The sequence below is a fragment of the Humulus lupulus genome, chromosome 2 (assembly GCF_963169125.1).
Source record: "Humulus lupulus chromosome 2, drHumLupu1.1, whole genome shotgun sequence".
In the NCBI taxonomy this organism is placed as follows: Eukaryota; Viridiplantae; Streptophyta; class Magnoliopsida; order Rosales; family Cannabaceae; genus Humulus; species Humulus lupulus.
In genome coordinates this window covers 128,154,950-128,173,947 of record NC_084794.1, presented here as the reverse complement: position 1 = coordinate 128,173,947, position 18,998 = coordinate 128,154,950, and the positions used below count along the sequence as shown (strand labels likewise).

Genomic DNA, 18,998 nt, shown 5'->3' with positions numbered 1-18,998 from the left:
TTCCTCGTAACTTAAGTCTTTCTGGAGTGCTATTGTATCGTACTTGAGGACGTGAGATGGGTCTGACACATATTTACGTAGCATCGAGATGTGGAACACGTTGTGACTATCGGCTAGTGCTGGCGGTAGGGCTAGTCTATACGCAACTGGTCCCACTTTGTCCAATATCTCAAAAGGACCTATGAATCGGGGACTAAGCTTGCCTTTCTTCCCGAACCGCTTGACACCTTTCATAGGAGATATCTTCAGGAAGACTTGATCTCCAACTTGGAACTCCACATCGCGTCGCTTGGCATCCGCATAGCTTTTCTAACGGTTTTGAGCAGCAAGCATACGCTGTCTAATAAGCACTACTGCTTCTTGAGCTTGTCTAACAGCTTCGGGCCCTAGAAGCTGCCTTTCTCCTACCTCGTCCCAGTGCAACGGTGATCGGCACCTTCTTCCATATAAAAACTCATAAGGTGCCATCCCAATCGTTGACTGGTAGCTGTTGTTGTAGGAAAACTCTATCAATGGTAAGTACTTGTTCCATGATCCTCCGAAATCAAGTACACACGCGCGTAGCATATCCTCTAAAATCTGAATCGTGCGTTCGGACTGCCCATATGTCTGAGGATGAAAAGCTGTACTAAGGCTTAACTTAGTACCCATAGCTTGCTGTAAACTTCCCCAAAATCTTAATGTAAACACCGATCCTCTATCTGACACTATTGTCTTGGGGATTCCATGCAACCGTACTTTCTCTTGGATGTAGATGCCTGCATATTGGTCTGCCGTGTATGAAGTCTTAACAGGCAGGAAATGAGTCGACTTGGTTAGTCTATCTATTACTATCCAAGAGGAATCATGCTTCTTATTCGTCCTTGGCAAACCCATCACGAAGTCCATAGCTATATCGTCCCACTTCCATTCTGGTACGCTAAGCGGTTGCAATAAACCTGCAGGCCGCTGATGCTCCGCTTTCACTTGCTGGCATACAAGACACTTAGACACAAACTCTGCTATCTCCTTCTTCATTCCTGGCCACCAATATATTGCCTTAACATCATGAGTCATCTTGGTTGACCCTGGGTGAACTGAGGACGGGGTACTGTGCGCTTCTTCTAGAATCGTCTTCTTAATACTTTGATCATTTGGCACGCATACCCGATCCTTATATCTCAATAAACCTTGGCTAGATATTGAGAAATCTGTAGCCTTGCCTTCTCTGACTGCATCCATATGTGCTGCTAGTGTGTCATCATGTCTCTGACCAATCCGTATGTCCTCTAGCAGATTCGATTGGATAGACAAGTTAGCCAGCTTGCCTATAACTACTTCTATTCCAGCACTGATCAACTCCTGCTGTAGCGGCTTTTCTATTCCGGATAAAGCTGCTAAATTTCCATAACTCTTCCTGCTAAGTGCATTGGCAACTATGTTCGCCTTCCCCGGGTGGTATAGGATTTCGCAGTCATAATCCTTTACTAACTCCAACCACCTGCGCTGCCTCATGTTGAGATCCTTCTGAGTAAAGAAGTACTTTAAACTCTTGTGGTCCGTATAAATCTCGCACCGTTCTCCGTAAAGATAATGGCGCCAGATTTTTAACGCAAAGACCACCGCTGCCAACTCCATATCGTGAGTTGGATAGCGCTGCTCGTACTCCTTTAATTGTCGTGAGGCGTAGGCTATCACCTTGTCATTTTGCATTAGTACGCAACCCAATCCTTGCTTCGATGCATCGCAGTAGACCACGAACTTATCGTTGGGTGTCGATACACTGAGTACTGGTGTTGAGCAAAGCTTATCCTTAAGCAACTGGAAGCTTTCTTCACACTTATCATTCCAGTTAAATTTTTGTTGTTTCCGGGTCAGGTTGGTGAGTGGAGTGGCTATCTTAGAAAAGCCCTCTACAAACTTCCTATAATAGCCTGCTAACCCTAGAAAGCTTCTTACTTCGGATGCGTTCTTTGGTCTGGGCCAATCCTTCACGGCCTCTACCTTTGATGGGTCTACTGCAATTTCGTCTTTCGATATAATGTGCCTGAGGAACGCCACTTGCGAAAGCCAAAATTCGCATTTCTTGAACTTGGCGTAGAGTTGATGCTCCTTCAATCGTGTCAAAATTGTCCTCAAATGTTCCTCGTGCTCTACTTCATTCTTGGAGTATACTAAGATATCGTCGATGAACACAACAATGAATTTATCTAAGTAATCCTTGAAGACCCTATTCATTAAGTCCATAAACGCGGCTGGTGCGTTAGTAAGACCAAAGGACATAACCAAGAACTCGTAATGTCCATAACGAGTCCTAAAGGCTGTCTTAGGAATACTTCTCCCTTTACCTTGAGCTGATGATACCCGGACCGTAAATCGATCTTTGAAAATACAGTCGTGCCTCGGAGTTGATTAAACAAATCGTCGATCTAAGGTAGCGGGTACTTGTTCTTAATCGTTACTTTGTTCAGCTCACGATAGTCTATACACATCCGCATACTTCCGTCCTTCTTCTTCACGAATAGCACCGGAGCTCCCCATGGTGAATGGCTTGGCCTAATAAAACCCAAGTCTAGGAGTTCTTGTAGCTGCGTCTTTAACTCCTTGAGTTCCGTAGGTGCCATCCGGTATGGTGCCTTAGAGATAGGCTCGGTGCCTGGTACTAATTCTATCATGAAGTCTATTTCTCGAGTTGGCGGCAATCCTAGCAAGTCATCGGGAAATACCTCTGGAAATTCTTGTATAACACGAACATCTCCAACCTTAAGTGGTGTCTCCCTTTCCACATTCGTGATGCTGGCTAAGAGTGCTTGACATCCTTTCTTTATCATTCTTTGAGCTTTGAGAGATACTAACGGGGTGCGTAATCCTGAAGCTTGTCCCATGAAGCATAACCTCTGGCCGTCAGGAGTCTCGAACATCACCTTCTTGCGTTTGCAGTTGATGGTTGTGCCATGCCGTGCTAGCCAGTCCATGCCTAGTATTACGTCGAAGTCCTTGATCACCAGTTCTATCAGGTCTCCTTCTAGTTCTATGTCCTCAATCTTAATCGGTACGCCTTGTACTATCCGTGATGATAGAACTACTTTGCCCGAAGGTAACTCGGTTACAAACCTAGTTCTAAATCTTTCACAAGGTTTGTCTAGTTTTTCTATCATTTCTAAAGAGATATACGAATGAGTGGCTCCCGAATCAAATACTACAGAACATAAGTTATTGAGGATAGAAACCTGACCTGTGACCACCTTATTTCTAGCATCAGCCTCTCCTTGGGTTAAGGTAAAAACCCTAGCAGGAACCATCTTGTCATCCTTCTTCCCTTCTGGCTTTTGTTGAGGGCAATCTCTTTTACGATGCCCTTCCTGACCACAGTTAAAGCATTCCTTGGTGTTTGCGCGACATTCTCCAGGATGCTTCTTCTGACACTTAGCACATGGCGGGTATTCCACGTAGCCCGGCCTATTTCCTCCATTATTCGTACGTGCCCTCTTATCGCTGTCGAATTTCTTGTTATCCGGATGCCGTCTTTTCTGGCCGTTACTGTTGTTGCTGGACTGATTGTTGCCGTTATGGTTGTTGCTCCGACTGGTTAGAGGTTGGTTCTGCTGTCTAGGTTCAGGCTTACTGGCTTCCTCCTTACTTACATTAGCCTGCAACCTTTCTACTTCGATTGCCGTCTCAAGAACGTCGGCATATGTAGTGGTTCCCGGGTTTGCTAATTTAACCCCCATCTCGATCTTCGGTCAAAGTCCTCTAACAAATTTGTTTACCCTCAGAAAGTCGGTTGGAACCATCTCAGATGCGAACTTAGCTAAGCGGTCGAACTGACGAGCATACTCCGCCACTGATAAAGTACCATGCTTCAAGTTAGCAAACTCCTCAACTCTCGTAGCGAGTACAACTGAATTGTAGTACTTCTTGTGGAAGAGCTCCACAAATCGGGTCCATGTCATGGTGTCAGCATCATGAGATTGCTGGACCAAGTCCCACCATATTCTGGCATCCTTCTTGAGTAATGATGAGACGCAGGATATGCGGTCCGCATTACTGAGATTCATATGCGTCAGAATCGGCTCCACATTCCTTAACCACTCTTCTGGCTCAAAGGGGTCTGTAGTCCCTTCAAAGTTTGGAGCGTGCTAATTGCTGAACCTCTCATACACTGGCTCCATGTTTGGTACTGGATATGGCGCGTAGTTCGCCACTGGCCATCCCCCATATGGACCAACTTGTTGGGGTGTTGGGGCCATTTGCTGTGGATGCGGCTACGGCTGCGGCGGAGGCTGAGGCTGAGTCTGCGCCTTTTAATGTTGTTGCTGCAAAAGTTCCTTGACTTGTTGTCGCAGTCTGGCAATCTCCGCAGTGTTGTCAGCTTGTGGTGCCGGCGCGTTGCGGTTAGTAGTAGCACGCACTCCCCTTCTGCGAACTGGAGGGGCTTCAATAGTTGCTGGGACAGCGTTGGAGGCGTTTCAGTTGGTGCGTACAGATCTTCGGAGCGACATCGTAGCAGAGTTCTAACAGTTGAAAGAAACATGTTAGAACTTTACCTAATAGGCTCTAAGGCAAAATCTTATTCTAAAACAAACATATCTCGGACCTATTTATTATGACTTCTTATGAAAAATTATATAAGTCTTTATTATTATTATGGTGGGTTTCTATACTTAGAAAAACAAGTCATCTTTATTTTCTAAGTGTGTTTTTAATCATCCTATATGACTTAATTCTTAGGCTCGAAACTTATCTTTGTTCCAAAGTTAACCATATTGAGGGAGGGCTGGGATCAGTAAAATCGTTCCCACTACTATGGCCCCCTAACTCTCAATAAGGAAACTTGGTTCATTGATTTGTATCCACCCTCACCGAACTTAGTCATTATTCATTTTATTTAGTATTTATTATGATTGCAAAAATAAAATCAAACTCATACATGATAATAAAATAACATGTTATTCATTTGGAAAAATAGTTTTCACTTATTACAATCATAAAATAAAGAAAGAAATAAAACAAACAATGAAAAACTAACTATTCTAAAAATCGGGATCTTCTACATCCGATCCTTCATCTAGCATGTCATCATCTATCTCCTCATAATCGTCGTTATCATGAGCATCAAAATGTCCTCTAGGAAGGTTTGTGAAAATCCTATGTTTTTGCTCATTTGTAAACTGAAATTATGATTTTGTAGTGAACCTAATTAAGAGGAAGTAATATCGCATTGCTAATGGCAGTTCATCCTCATCAGTCATGGTTTCCCATATTTCTTCTAAGGCTGCTATTACAGGATGGAAATCTTTAAATAGCCTAATTATTAACACATATTGTTCCATTGATCTCATCATTATTTTCTTAGACTCTTGAAGGTGACCTATTTCTCTGTGGAACAAGAGCAATCTTCGGGTGATTCTTTCTAGTGCTCCTACAGTGTTTCTTGGCTCCCTTACTCTTTTTAAAGCCTTAATGGCTCGGATATCCTGATAGGTTAGAGCTCCGTTCATACTTAACTGAAAACATAAACACTAAATTTGTTAGCTATACACATAAGCAAAATAACTTATAACTTAAATACTTACTTGGCAGTCAGATTCGGAGCTTTTGAGTGTGTGTATCGAGGAGAACTTCATGTGAAGGAACCGTTTGCTCTGATACCAACTGTAATGACCCAACTACTCTAGACTTTTGGACCATTAACGAAAACTATACATACTAATCCTTAATAAAACTTACAAGTGAAAATACCATAACTTTATTAAGAAACTTGTAAAAATAAGAGTTAAACTTACATAAAATTCAAGTTAGGATATGGGATCCCATTATTTTAAAAACAAAACATAACATAATTTAAAATAAAAAGGAATTACATAACAAGTGCGGAAAAATACATGTAAAAACCATAAAAAAACAAAACTACATCCTCGAATCGAAACGCTCGGCTCTTGAATCCATTCCACCTCAATACACATTCTCCAAGCTTCCAAGAACCATTCCCGCCACTAAGTCTATATTCCTGCACATATAAACAAAAAGGAATGAGCCTAATGCCCAGCAAGGAAAAATCTAACACATAGTTCATATACATAAATTTCATAAGAAACATAAAAACATAACATAACACTTATATCATACACATACTATAATGACCATTATTACTTGGGGTCCCATAGACTAAACAAGTCATATGCCCATTAGATTAGTGGGGTCCTACTAGCTAAGCAGGTCATATGCCCATAATCTATTTGGGGCTTGTTAGTCAAATGGGTCATATGCCCAAGCCTACAAACATACATAACATAACATATTTCATAACATAAGAAAACATAAGATAACATATAAAAGCATATAACATATAGATTCTATCCTATTTTCCTTACCAAAATAACCGGGATATGGGAACTGATTTGGGACCTTGGAACACTCCTAAAAACCATTTAAAATATGGCGAGTCTATTGAAGAAAAGAGATGAAAGAGATGAAGGAACTATACTATTAAAATATACTTACCAAAACCTTGTGCTCAAGAACTTAGATTTCCTAACCAAAATAAGAATAAGGTTAGAAGGCTGAGTAGAAGATTATGAGAACTTAAAGAAAATAATACCAATGAACTAGAGTATGGAAATACCTTGAAAACTTGTAAGACCAATCTAAACCTTGAACCGAAATCCTATAAAATCTTACTTCCCAAGTGTTTGATAAGCTTATGATGATCAAGCTTATGATTCCCAACCCAAGTGTTTACACTCTCACACTCACCTAGCAACTTGCAGCCTCTGAACTTAGAGTAAAAGATGAATAATGGCTGGGTACTAGGTCCTATTTATAGAGTTTAGGAATGAAAGGATCATAATTGAACTTGAATAAAAATAATGGCTTTTTAGGTGAAAATAATTTGAATTATCGTTCAGCAGAGGCTGAAGACTCGTTCAAAAAGGTGCTGGACTTATCAAGAGGTTGAAGGGTTGAATGGAAAACGATTTTGAAAACATTCAAAATAGGCTGAGAGGGGCGATATATCGCCCCCTGTAGACGATATATCGCCTGGGCCAGTTTGCCCGAGGCAGTCGTGCATCGTTTCGTGTTTTTCGTATCTTCGTGTTGCGATATATCGCCCCCTATAGCTGCGATATATCGGCATACACTGATTATTTAAACACGAAATTACACATTTTTAGCTTAATTTGAATTGAGTAAACAGCCTTGACTAAGCCCTTAAACGTTTTCAAAGCTGCTGACATTAGGGTATTCGAACTTTACCCTTAATAAATTAAATCCTCAAAATACTTAATCATTAATCACTCATACATAACATGTGCTTAAAATCCTATTGGTTCTTATCTAAACCTTATAGTATAATAAATATTATCCTCAATATCAGTCATATTAATCAAACCTTAGGTTAAAATTAATATTCTTAAACTATAGGTTAAACTTAGAAAATCTACAAGTACTACTATGAGTGTCCAAATAAATCCCGGTCTGAACCAAAAATCCACAGTCATAAAGATAATACTATAATTACTATAATACTACTATCTAACTAGCTAAGTAAAGTTCTTGGACTCTACACAAATTGCGATATACTTAATTTCACAATAAATGACTTTAAACAATCCCCGGCAACGGCGCCAAAAACTTGTTGTGCAAAATTTAGTGTGAGTGCAAGTGTACACTGTCAACAAGTAATAAGGTGATAAGAACACAATACGTATCCACAAGGATTGTTTTTAAGCTTAAAATTGTGAAATTAAAGTTTAGCAAAATGATTAAAAATATAAGAACCAAACTCAAATTAAATTGGAAGTTGATTTTTTTATATGCAATTAAAAATAACTAACAGCTGAATTTAAAGTCTAAATTAATGGGATGCAATATGAAAATCAGTTGATAAGGAAATGGTAAGCTAGGATAATTAATTACCCTTGTTTTGAAATTACTGGAAGCAATGTTATGAAAATGCTGTGGCACACTGACAGTTTACTAATCAAGAATTCTAATCAAGTCCATATGTTTCTGTCGAAATCAAATAGGTTTAATTCTCTAATTAAATTACTTATGTCTAAGTTAATTTAATTTCAATAATTTCATTTCAAGCACCAATTCTATTAGATTAAGCAAGGCAAAGATATATGTCTATACCCTCACAAAATTAAAATCAACGAAATTAATCTTGCACCATTAAAGTCTTTTGTCCAATAATTAAAATCCTTTTAAGCAATCTTAATTGTTTCAATCATTTACTAAAGGTGATCAAGCAATAGTAATGTTAAGCATGAAAATTACTTGAATGAATAAACCTCAATTAGTGTTAAGCATCAATAGCAAAGTTCTACAATTGTATAACAAGGTTCCTTAATTATCCTAACTTTAAGAGAATTAGTTCATAACTTTAAACACAAAATAACCCAGCTGGTAATCATCCATAATCAAAATAAATGCAAGAAATAATTAAGTTCCAAGATAGGAGGGAAAGAAAAACAAGCCAAGAATATTAAGGAGTGTCCCCCAAATAACCCTTCTCTTTTTGTCTTCTTCCTTCCAATCCTCTCACTTTCCTTCTTTCCTCTTTTAATGGCTACCAAAGTGGGGATAATTCTTGCACAGGTGGCTGGGACTTCTTTTCTGTCTATCAGCTGTGTATCCCTAATTGGAAAAGAAGACACCCTTTTGTCTAGGTCACCTCCTCCCCTATGGTCACGTGGGCCTCTCTTCTCTTCCTTTAATTCATTTTTTTTTGTCTTTTTTGTCCTCTTTTCCATAAATGGGTCCAAGGCAAAATGAAGCCCAATAAGCATTTATCTCTTTACCAAGCAGCCCAATTTAAATAATCTCCAAAGTGAGCTGAAAAATTAAATGGTAGCTTCCACGTGGGCCATCAAGTATATTGGCTGGCAGAACGCAATGCTACTGCAGTGCTGCATCATTCCTCCTATTGAAACCATTTAAAACTTCAATTTCTTTCCAAATGACCAAAATTCTATCAACCACCTGCCAAGGCAAAATTTCACAATTTAGGGTATATTTTTCCAGCAATATACTAGTATCTAATACCATCTTATTATATTCAATATTTGAAAAAACGAAAATAAAGACACTACAAAACACCCTAAACCACTCTTTCTTGATAAAATTATAAGTTCAAAAGCATGAAAATAACTCTAATTCCTAGAGTTATCAAGCCTCCTGGTCCTTCATCTTCGTCATGACGTACACACGTGTTCCCTTGTAATTGGCGCGTCAAAGGCACCATAGTTTGATGAGTCAGGAGACATTCTATTGGTTACCGTGTTGGCAGTCATATGTCAATGTGAATTCTGAAGCGTCCCATCCGCACGAATGACCTTTTTAATATCATTGCATTACTGAGGATCGTTGGATGGGATGACCTTTGGGATACTCTTCCCGTGGATCGTTGGATCGAGGCAGCGTGGATTGCGATTTTGGGTAACCGTGACCCGATACTTGAGTAGGCTAATTAATGTCCCAGTGCAATCTGGGACCGTCTGATGGGGGAGGGGGTCACACTAAACCGTTAGATCAAAAACAATTTCTCGGTTCTTATAAGTACCCCCAAATTTTCATTCAAAAGCTTTACACACTTTGAACAAAATCACAAAGAAGACCTTTTATGTCCAAGTTTGTCGATGAAATTCACTGTTAGTTACTCTGCCTTCGCCGTCGTTTATTTCTGACGTGTCTGATCTCTGCACCCTTGCCTGAAAGTGTGACCTCGGCTCGCCCATTAGACAAAATTCTGTGCTACCTCCACTTGTTCAAGACTGTGATTCTGCCATCACTGTCGTCGGAAACACGCCATTCTTCACGATCAAAACTTTCCAGTAAGCTTTCCAAACTTTTTTACTTATGTTTTCTCGTGCTTATCATTTCGTTGTATTGCTTTTTTAACTATAGGTTTCTCGTGCTTATCATTTCGTTGTATTGCTTGTATAATTATAGGGTTGTTAGAGCCTGGGCCTCCGTTTAGGGTGGCTCTGGGTGTATTAGAATAGGAGGACAAATCGTCTGGGCCGTCCTGGACCCTTTTAGGTCCGGGTTGTCCCTGACCAAGCAGTGATAGGCCGGCTTGGGAAAGCTTTAGAAAAAACCCTTCTTATTTGTTCCCGATCAGGGTTTTGTGGATCTTTGGCGATCCCAGATCTGATCCGGAGGGGACTCTTCCAAGCAGTTCGTAGGAGAGCCCCTCCATACCTTAACCAACCTTTTTGGGTTTTGGTGCTGACTACTTGGTATGTTTGCTTTGTTCCCTTTTGCTCCCAGATCATCAGCCATGAGCTGCGACGTCACCCTCCATCTAGAAGAATACGTCCAAGCGGCCCCTTTCGCCCTGTTAGGACACACGGTCCTTAGTGGCAACACATGGGAGATGGATGGGGAGAAGAACTTGTTCCAGAACTACTGGATGCTGGATGCCCTAGAGAAGCATTTGGGCGTGGAGTCGACTCCCAGACTATTTTGGGGCTTGGAGCATGGGCTACATCAGTGTGGGAGCCACTCTCCCACTCCATGACTATTTTGTGCGATTCCTCAAGTTCATGGGGATTGCGCCATTCTAGCTCTTGCCTCGAGCTTATCAACTCCTCGCGGGATGGCACATTTTTTGCGTGGCGAAGGAAATCCCGGAGCCGACTCCAGCTGAGGTGTTGTACTTTTATAAGCTTGAGCCCCAGCTTAACACCAAGGACAAGACCCGAGATGGCTTCTACAGACTGAAGTCTGGTGGAAATTATGTTGCCCCCACCAGTTCCTGGAAACATCCCCCGGATGTTAGACACTATTGGTTCATGACATCCGGGTTCCTCTTGGATAAGAACCCCACGCTGACGCTGGATTTCCAGCGAGTGGGTAAGTAGTCTCCTTTTTCCTAGTTTAATTCATTTTTTTTGCATTTTTTTCATTACCTGCTTTTAACTTATTGCCCTGGATGGCAAGACCCTATGCCTAGACCCCCCTTACCCAGTCGATCCTTGACCAGAAGAAGTTCTATTCCACGCTAAGCGCAGAGGATCTGGACGTAGGGGGCTATGTTAACACCGCCAACCTTCGAGTAGTCGGGATGTTGGTAGCTAACCAGACGATTGTGGCCCGTAGCCTCCGGGGGATACAATGCGAGAAAGATCCAGCTTTGAGGGAAGCACTGGCCCTCGAACATATCACGGCTGTGGAAGACGCGGCCTGGGCAGACGCGGCAAAAAGGAAGGGGGAACAAGCTCAACAAATGGAGAGGGCCGCCTCCGAGGAGCTAGAAGCTCTCTTTGACGAGGCTCAACTGAACACAGGGGCTCCTGGGGCTAGTGTATCACGGCAAGGTAATTCGCCTTTTCTTTTGACTTATGCTCCCCATTTTGGGGACATAGTTAGGGATAGACCAGTTTGTCGAGGCCCCCTGTTCGGGGGCGATAGAGAAATGAGACCTTCATCCCCCATCATTGTAGACCCGAAGACTCTCATGTACTCGTCTGGGTTCCTTCAATATGGCAACTTCCTGGACCCGGATGACATGGGAGACCGAATTCATTCCTTCGCTTTAGGAGAATTGAGTCGAGCCCGAGTTCTAGATAAGGGTTCATCCCGGAGGAGTTTAGCCTAGTTTTTACTTTGTCACTTCTTATCCTGACTCGTATACTTTGCTGACTTTCTTTATGTTTATCTATTACAGAAGAATCTGATATGTCTAACCCTGTGGCCAAGATGAAGCAGGCACTCGAGGCCCGGGATGCCAAGGCCAGGGCCTCGGTCAAGAAGGCTGCCAAAGGCGTGCCCAAGCACAAGGTGTTGGATGCGATTCTTGGGGGTTTGGTATCAGAGCCGAATACAGTCAGGGAGGCCTTAGCTGCGATCCCTACTATGACAGTTCACGTTGAAAATGTCCCGCCCCAATCTGCTCAACCTCCAGCTGAAATGGTACGCCACCTTGGCTAACCAGGATGCTCTGTTCATCTCCCAGGCTATCCGTCACCAGGCCACCGCTGTAAGTTATCCACTTGTATCTCCTTTTGCTTTTTGTATTTTTAATCCATATATTGTTTTTAACTTCGATTTATTCTAGGATGCTTTACTGGCCCATCAGAATGCTGACTTGGTGGCCGAGATGGCGATAAAATTGGAGACGGGTCAGCTGGAGCTTGAGGCGGCTGTGAACCAGTGGGAAGCCACTAAAGAAGCCCTGGCCAAGGAGGTGGCCCAAGCCAAAGTGGACTGCGAAGAGGCTGCTCGGGCCCGGTTCCAGCTTGAACAAACTTCGTCCCGAAGAGAAGCCGAGTATAAAAAACTGGTGGCTAGTTTGGAGGCGGAGCTTCTTCGTGTTTGGGGCTCTTAGGCATCATCTAAGGCTCTCCTGGAGGCAGCTGAGGCCCAGTCTTGCCAGGACCGGGAGAAGATCACCACTCTTGAGTCTCGGCTCCAGACATTGGATGATCTGCTTCAGCTAGAGGTGAAAATGCATGGGGAGACCCGTCAAGGGAAAGAGTAGGCGGACGCCTTGTTGGAGGCCACCTTCAACGAAGCCATCTACATGGCCTAGCTCCAGGACAAGAACATGAAACTCCTGCTTTACCCCAATCCCGCTGCGAAGAGAGCCGAGTTCGAGGAAAAGGAGAAAGCTGATGCGGAACCCTTGAACGAGGAGGAGGCAGATGAGGCCAACATGGAGGCATAAGGACATGGAGAAGCCTAAGCCCGGGTCTTTTACTTTAAGTTGTTCTTTCTATTTTTTTGTAACACTTTTATGGACGTGGGTGTGTCCAAGAAAATTTTTATGTGTATCTAATTTTCCTTTTTCACTAGCTTTTCCCGTTCAATTCATTAGAATCTCGCCAAGTGTTTTACCACCTCGCATGAAAAAGTCGAGTATTCGGTCCTGGTTCCAACGATCGGGACCATTTGGGAAAATTAGAAAACGATTGTTACGCCTGTGGAACGTGTTCATCCCGGTTTAATAATACGGGCCCCAATGGCCTGGACCATCGTAGATCTCTTTAGATTTTAATTTTTTTTAACTCACTTTAATCCTGCTGGTTAGGTTCCAATGGCCTGGGCCATTAGAGAGTTAACAATTGCTACCAAGTTTGCTTGTCCTAATTTTGGTGTTCGAGTTCTAATGGCCTGGGCCATCAGGGATCAGTTGATTAGCTTATTTTGGACCTACGGGAGAGGTTCCCTGATCTGTAATTTCTTGTACGCAAGTATACGTACTCGTGTCAAGTAGTAAATTCCGGAAGAACGGACATCGTCCCACAGAGACTATCTCCCAAGTACCACTAATTGATTTTCAAATTCTATTTGGTTAATTAAAATTTAAGTGAACAATTAAAAATAAAAGAAATACTATAAACTACGAATCAAAATTAAAGAACTAAAAACAAAACAATGAATCACTACTTAAAAATCAATAATAAAAATCCTAGGAATTAATTTCATCAACTGTTCACTCTATTAATTTTAATAACCAATTCTAAATCTCTTCTTTCTATTCTAATAGCAGGTTAATATAATCGATTCCTATTCTTTTTCAAGATATAAGATCTCAATCTATATGCAGGTTTTCTATATTTTTGTGATAAACTTGAACATATAAAATGCATTAAACATGGAAACTTAATTACTACACAAGTCATACAAGTACTTTCGTCCAATATGCACCCTATGTCTATACAATGATAGCACATTCAATTCTCACCTTTCGAATTTTGAATAAAAACCATTAAATCACGCAAATAGTGATCAAGTATTTACTACCATTAAACACACATCATATAGATTAGAATAGAAAATAAGTATCAATAGAAAATCATAATAAAATTAAATAGAATCTTAGTGACTACATTAATTCCTAGATAAAAGAAATTAGTTCATAAATACCATGATGAAAATAAACTGCAAATAATTGTTCATAAAATTAACCTAAAGAATTCAGATGAAAAATAGAGAAAATAATTACAGCATCCTCTTTTTATCTAGGGATTTTAAAACTGAGACCCCCCAAAATCACAGAATAATGTTCCTTAGATAGTCTTCCAAGATTCCAAAGTGAATAGACCATTTTGCCCTTCAAAAAGTGGCTTAAAATCTGCAAAACGCGTTGATAGCACTGTAGCGCTAGCTTTTGGGCGCTGTAGCGCTATTAACAGTGCCAAAATGCCTCAAAATTTGGTGCACTAGCGCTGTAGCGTTTGTATTGTAGCGTTGTAGCTCTACTCTTCAGTTCTTGATAGCGCTGTAGCGCTCGTTTTGTAGCGTTGGGGCGCTACTTCTAGAATAGAACGAAAACTCGTTTCGAACAGCCTTCAGCGTCAACTCAGCGTATTTTGATCATAAATCATTCGATATAACTTTGAATTGAATGATTAAAAAAGCTATGGAAAGATAAGAGAAATATCTACAACTTTTATTTGTAAAAGTGTTTCCAGAAAGTGAATAAATGATGGTCAAAATGCGGCTTGAATTCTTAGACTTGCGTTATAAAGCATAAACGACGTGTGTTGAGCATCTTCAATGTAGTATTTTCCACACATAATGTCTTGAAACTCCACAATAAACACCAAATTCACCTTATTTATCATATTTAACATGTTTCTTCTCATTTGACTCCATATTATGTACTTAACCATTAAAACCTGAAACAAGAAGAAAACAAGCATAAATCTGCGCTAAACAATCCTAAATAACTAAAAACATAACATAAAACAATCTCTATAACAAACCTAAAATGAACCTAACAAATTCCCCCAAACTTAACCTTTGCTCGCCCTCGAGTAAATAATCTAACTAGACTCAAACCTAACAAACCAAGTTGACATAACTAACCAATTCAAACACTCAAGACTGTTATGCATATATAATTCTCAGGAAAAAAAATCATGCTATTTAAAACATTAATCTAGATTGTCAGTCTCAATTATTCACCCTTTCACCGCAATCTATCAACACCAAAGCTCATTTACTCATAACTCGCAAATAAAATAATTGAACCACTTTATACACATCAAATTCTCACCAACTAACCACAAACTCAAATAGTTCATATGCCTGCATTACTTACTATTCTCCATTAATATAAACAAATGCACAAATAAGAATCAATATGACTTTATAAGGGTTGTAATAGAAGGCTTATGTATAGGTAGATAAAGAGACAATTTTAGGCTTAATCACACCACAAGCATTCCACTAAACAAGCTTTCCCAACAATTTCACACCACTCATCCCTTGTTACCCCTTTTTCTGTGCAATGATTGAGAATATATATATTTTTTTCAATAACTTCCCCAAACTTTGATTTTTCAATAAATAATTGTTTGGGAGCATAATCATTTTTCACTTTCTTTTCCTTTTCTTTCTTTAATTTTTTTGGTTCTCAATCAAAAGTAATTTTCTGAATAACACATAATACAAACATCCCATTACACATTCACTCCCCTCATATAATAATTTTCATGCTCATGGTATGGGTAAAAAAGTGTAAATGGTATTTCATTTTACTGTTAGGCTCAAAAGAATGTGTTAACAAGAAAACAGTTGTATGACTCAAAAGGGTTGACTAAGGATAAAATTTAATAGGGTTAGCTTGAAAGGCACAACCAATCCCAAAAAAAATTGCCTATATCATTTTCCTAAATGTGCATTGTTTCAAATTTCATCTCAAATAGTAAGCAAGCAGGTTCTAGAATTTTTTTCAAACTTTTCAATCCATAATCCAAATTTGACATGCATAAAATAACTTAATTATAACATTTGCAATTTATGAGCAATAGATCTCTAATGTCAACAAATCACAGTGAAAAACAAAGTAATCTAACCAAGCACACAGATTATTTTTAGAAGCACATCAATTTTCCTTTGGATTATACTACAAAACAGTCAATCATATTTAAATGGAAATTATTATCAACTTAATTTATACTCTAAAAAATGACTCAAAATGAACAACTAATTAAAATTAAAAAAACAAACAAACCGAAAAAAATGCATCAAAGAACACCAGAAATAAATCTCTCCCCCAAACTTAAAACCGAACATTGTCCCCAATGTTAAGTACATAAAGAATGAGAACAGAGACTTACCTGACTAGCCATGTCAGTATGGCGGTGGTGGCGGCTGAGACGAAGGTCCCTCGAAAGGTTGAGACTGCAATTGCTGTGGCGCTATAACCACCTAAACTTCAATTTTTTTCACGTTTTTCACGACTTACGAGTTACAACACAATTGTTCCAGAATAAAACAAAAAACAACTAAAACAAAATCTCTAAAAATATTGTTCCAATAAAAAAACAAAAATGAAAAAAAATATCATAAAATTAAAAATGAAAAATAAACATAGGAATGCCTCCTAAGAGCGCTGTCTTTAACGTCTTTTAGTCGGACTCTTGTTTTCATTCATATTCAATCTTGGATCAAGTCCTCCCCTCACGTCCTTGAGAGCCATAGTGTGATGAGTTGGCCCTCGTTTCTTGTGATTAGAAATTGGTGGTACTTTTCCCCGCTCATATAACATTCTAATTCTTTCACTAAAGTACTTTTTTAATCGGTTTCTCCCCTTCCTCATTCTTGTTTTCACTATGGAGCTTCTCTTAGAGCCTTCCAACTTGTTCTCTCCTTGGTTCACCACTTCAACTCTACAACACATTGGAATTTCTATTGCTGCAAAAAGTTAAAATATAACTTCCTCTTTTTGCACTCGCAGCTTTAATTCACCTTTTTGTACATCAATTAACGCCCTACCAGTCGCTAAGAATGGCCTTCCAAGTATTATTGGAATATTTTCATCTTTCTCCATATCTAAAATAATAAAGTTCGCAGGAAAGATGAATTTACCCACTTTTACCAATACATCCTCAATAACTCCATGAGGGTGATTAACTGATTTATTTGCCATCTGCAAAGACACTGTAGTTGGCCGAACTTCGCCAAAATTCAGCTTCTGAAAGATTGATAGAGGAATTAAATTCACACTGGCCCCTAAATCACATAAAGCCTGTGTTTCTACTAAACCTCCTATAGAACATGGGATATTGAAACTACTAGGATCTTTAAGCTTTGGAGGTAGTTTCTACTGTAGTATTACGCTGCACTCTTCAGTTAATGCAACCATCTCATAATCCTCTAGCTTCTTTTTCTTTGACAAAATTTCCTTCATGAACTTCACATAGCTGGGCATCTGCTCTAATGGTTCTGTGAACGGTATATTAATATGTAACTTCTTGAACACCTCTAAAAACTTTGCAAACTGCTTCCCCAAATTATGCTTGCGAAGCTTTTGTGGATATGGAATTCTAACATGGTGCTCAATACTTACAGGTGGCACCTCCTCTTCCTTCCTAAGGTCTTCAGTAACCTTTTATTCATTCGACTTCTCTTTCTTTAGAAAATCTGCAGTAACCTCCTTTTGTGCTAGACTAGTGACATATCGATCCTCTATCTTCTTGCCCTTGTTTTCTACTGTAGGCCCCTCATACTTAGTCCCAGTCCTCAAGGTTATTGCATTACACTGCTCTTTAGGATTAACTTATGTAGTGCTAGGAAAATTTCCTTGAGCTCTATTAGAAATTAAAGTAGCCAATTGCCCTATTTGAGTCTCCAAACTCCTTATGGATGCCCTAGTTTCAGTCATGAATTGGTTAAGGTTCAGCTAGTTTCATTGGCATTTTTTGTGGTCTATTTTGTGGTTGATAATATCCAGGTGGAGGGTATTGTTGTGAATGATGCTGTGGATATGGTGGTCTATTTTGGGCAGGTTGATATTGTGGCTGAGGTGGAGGATAAGGTTGTAAAGTATTTTGATTATTAGACCAGGAAAAATTAGGATGATTCTTCCAAGCTGGGGTGTAGGTCATGGAATTTGGATTATTGGGTTGTCTTGGGTAATTCCCTATAACTTGTACTTCTTCCATGGGCATGTTATTCATATCTAGAGTAGGGCATTGGTTGGGTAAATGGATTGTTCCACACAATTCACATAAGTTTTGAACTTGTATAGCTTGAGATGGGAGTGTAGTCTTTTGTAGTTGCTTTGTCAAAGCTGCTACTTGAGCTGTAAGCATTGATATGGCATCCAATTCCATCAGTCCAGCCACCTTCTTTGGTTGTCCCCTTTCAGTTGGCCATTGGTAATTATTCATCGCCATCTTCTCTAATAGCTCATACGCCTCATTAGCACTCTTACTCATAAAAGCACCTCCCGCCGCAACATCTATAATTGTTCTCGTTGTTCCATTCAACCTATTGTAAAAATTATGCACCAACATCCACTTTTCTATTCCATGGTGTGGACACTTCCTTAACAACTCCTTAAAGCGCTCCCAAGAATCATACAGTGACTCTCCTTACATCTGATAAAAGTTATTAATCTCTCCCCTTAACTTGGCAGCCTTCGCTGGAGGAAAGAACTTGGCAAGGAACTTCTGAGCTAACTCCTCCCATGTAGTGATAGAATTCGCCTGCAAGGATATCAGCCAACTCTTCGCCCTATCCCTTAGTGAAAATGGGAATAGCCTCAATCTTATAGCATCATCACTCACCCCATTCATCTTGAACATAGCACATAACTCCAGAAAATTAGCTATGTGTAAATTGGGGTCCTCCGTTGGCATACCTCCAAACTGAACAGTTGTTTGGACCATTTAGAGAATTGCTGGCTTAATCTCAAAATTGTTTGCAGCAATGGTTTGAGGTCTAATGCATGAATGCACTCCTGTAACAGTAGGAAGTACATAATCTCTCAATGTTCTTGGTCCTTGCTCCCTTGGAACCTCTGCAGCCCCTTGACCATTATTAGCACCGTTTCCCAAATTGCCAGCCATGGTAAACTCCAATCTCCTCTTTGTTTTCCTGTTCTGTCTACACGTTCTTTCAATTTCCAGATTGATTGCTATAATCTCCTTGTGTCTATTGCTTCACATATACCAACAAGTCCCAAAACACAATAGAACCTTGATCCAAATAAATGTTAACAGAAATTAAATAAAAAAAATAACCAAATTAGAACAAAGAACAATTACTGTGAT

The 18,998-nt window shown here is 39.9% G+C and overlaps 1 non-coding gene across 1 annotated transcript; it reads left to right on the top strand.

Moving 5' to 3' along the window:
- Window positions 1-18,249: 18,249 nt before the first annotated feature.
- LOC133820218 (small nucleolar RNA R71) lies at window positions 18,250-18,356 on the top strand. Its single transcript, XR_009886643.1, has one exon. It is a non-coding gene; the product is annotated as a small nucleolar RNA R71 (small nucleolar RNA).
- The last annotated feature ends 642 nt before the right edge of the window (window positions 18,357-18,998 follow it).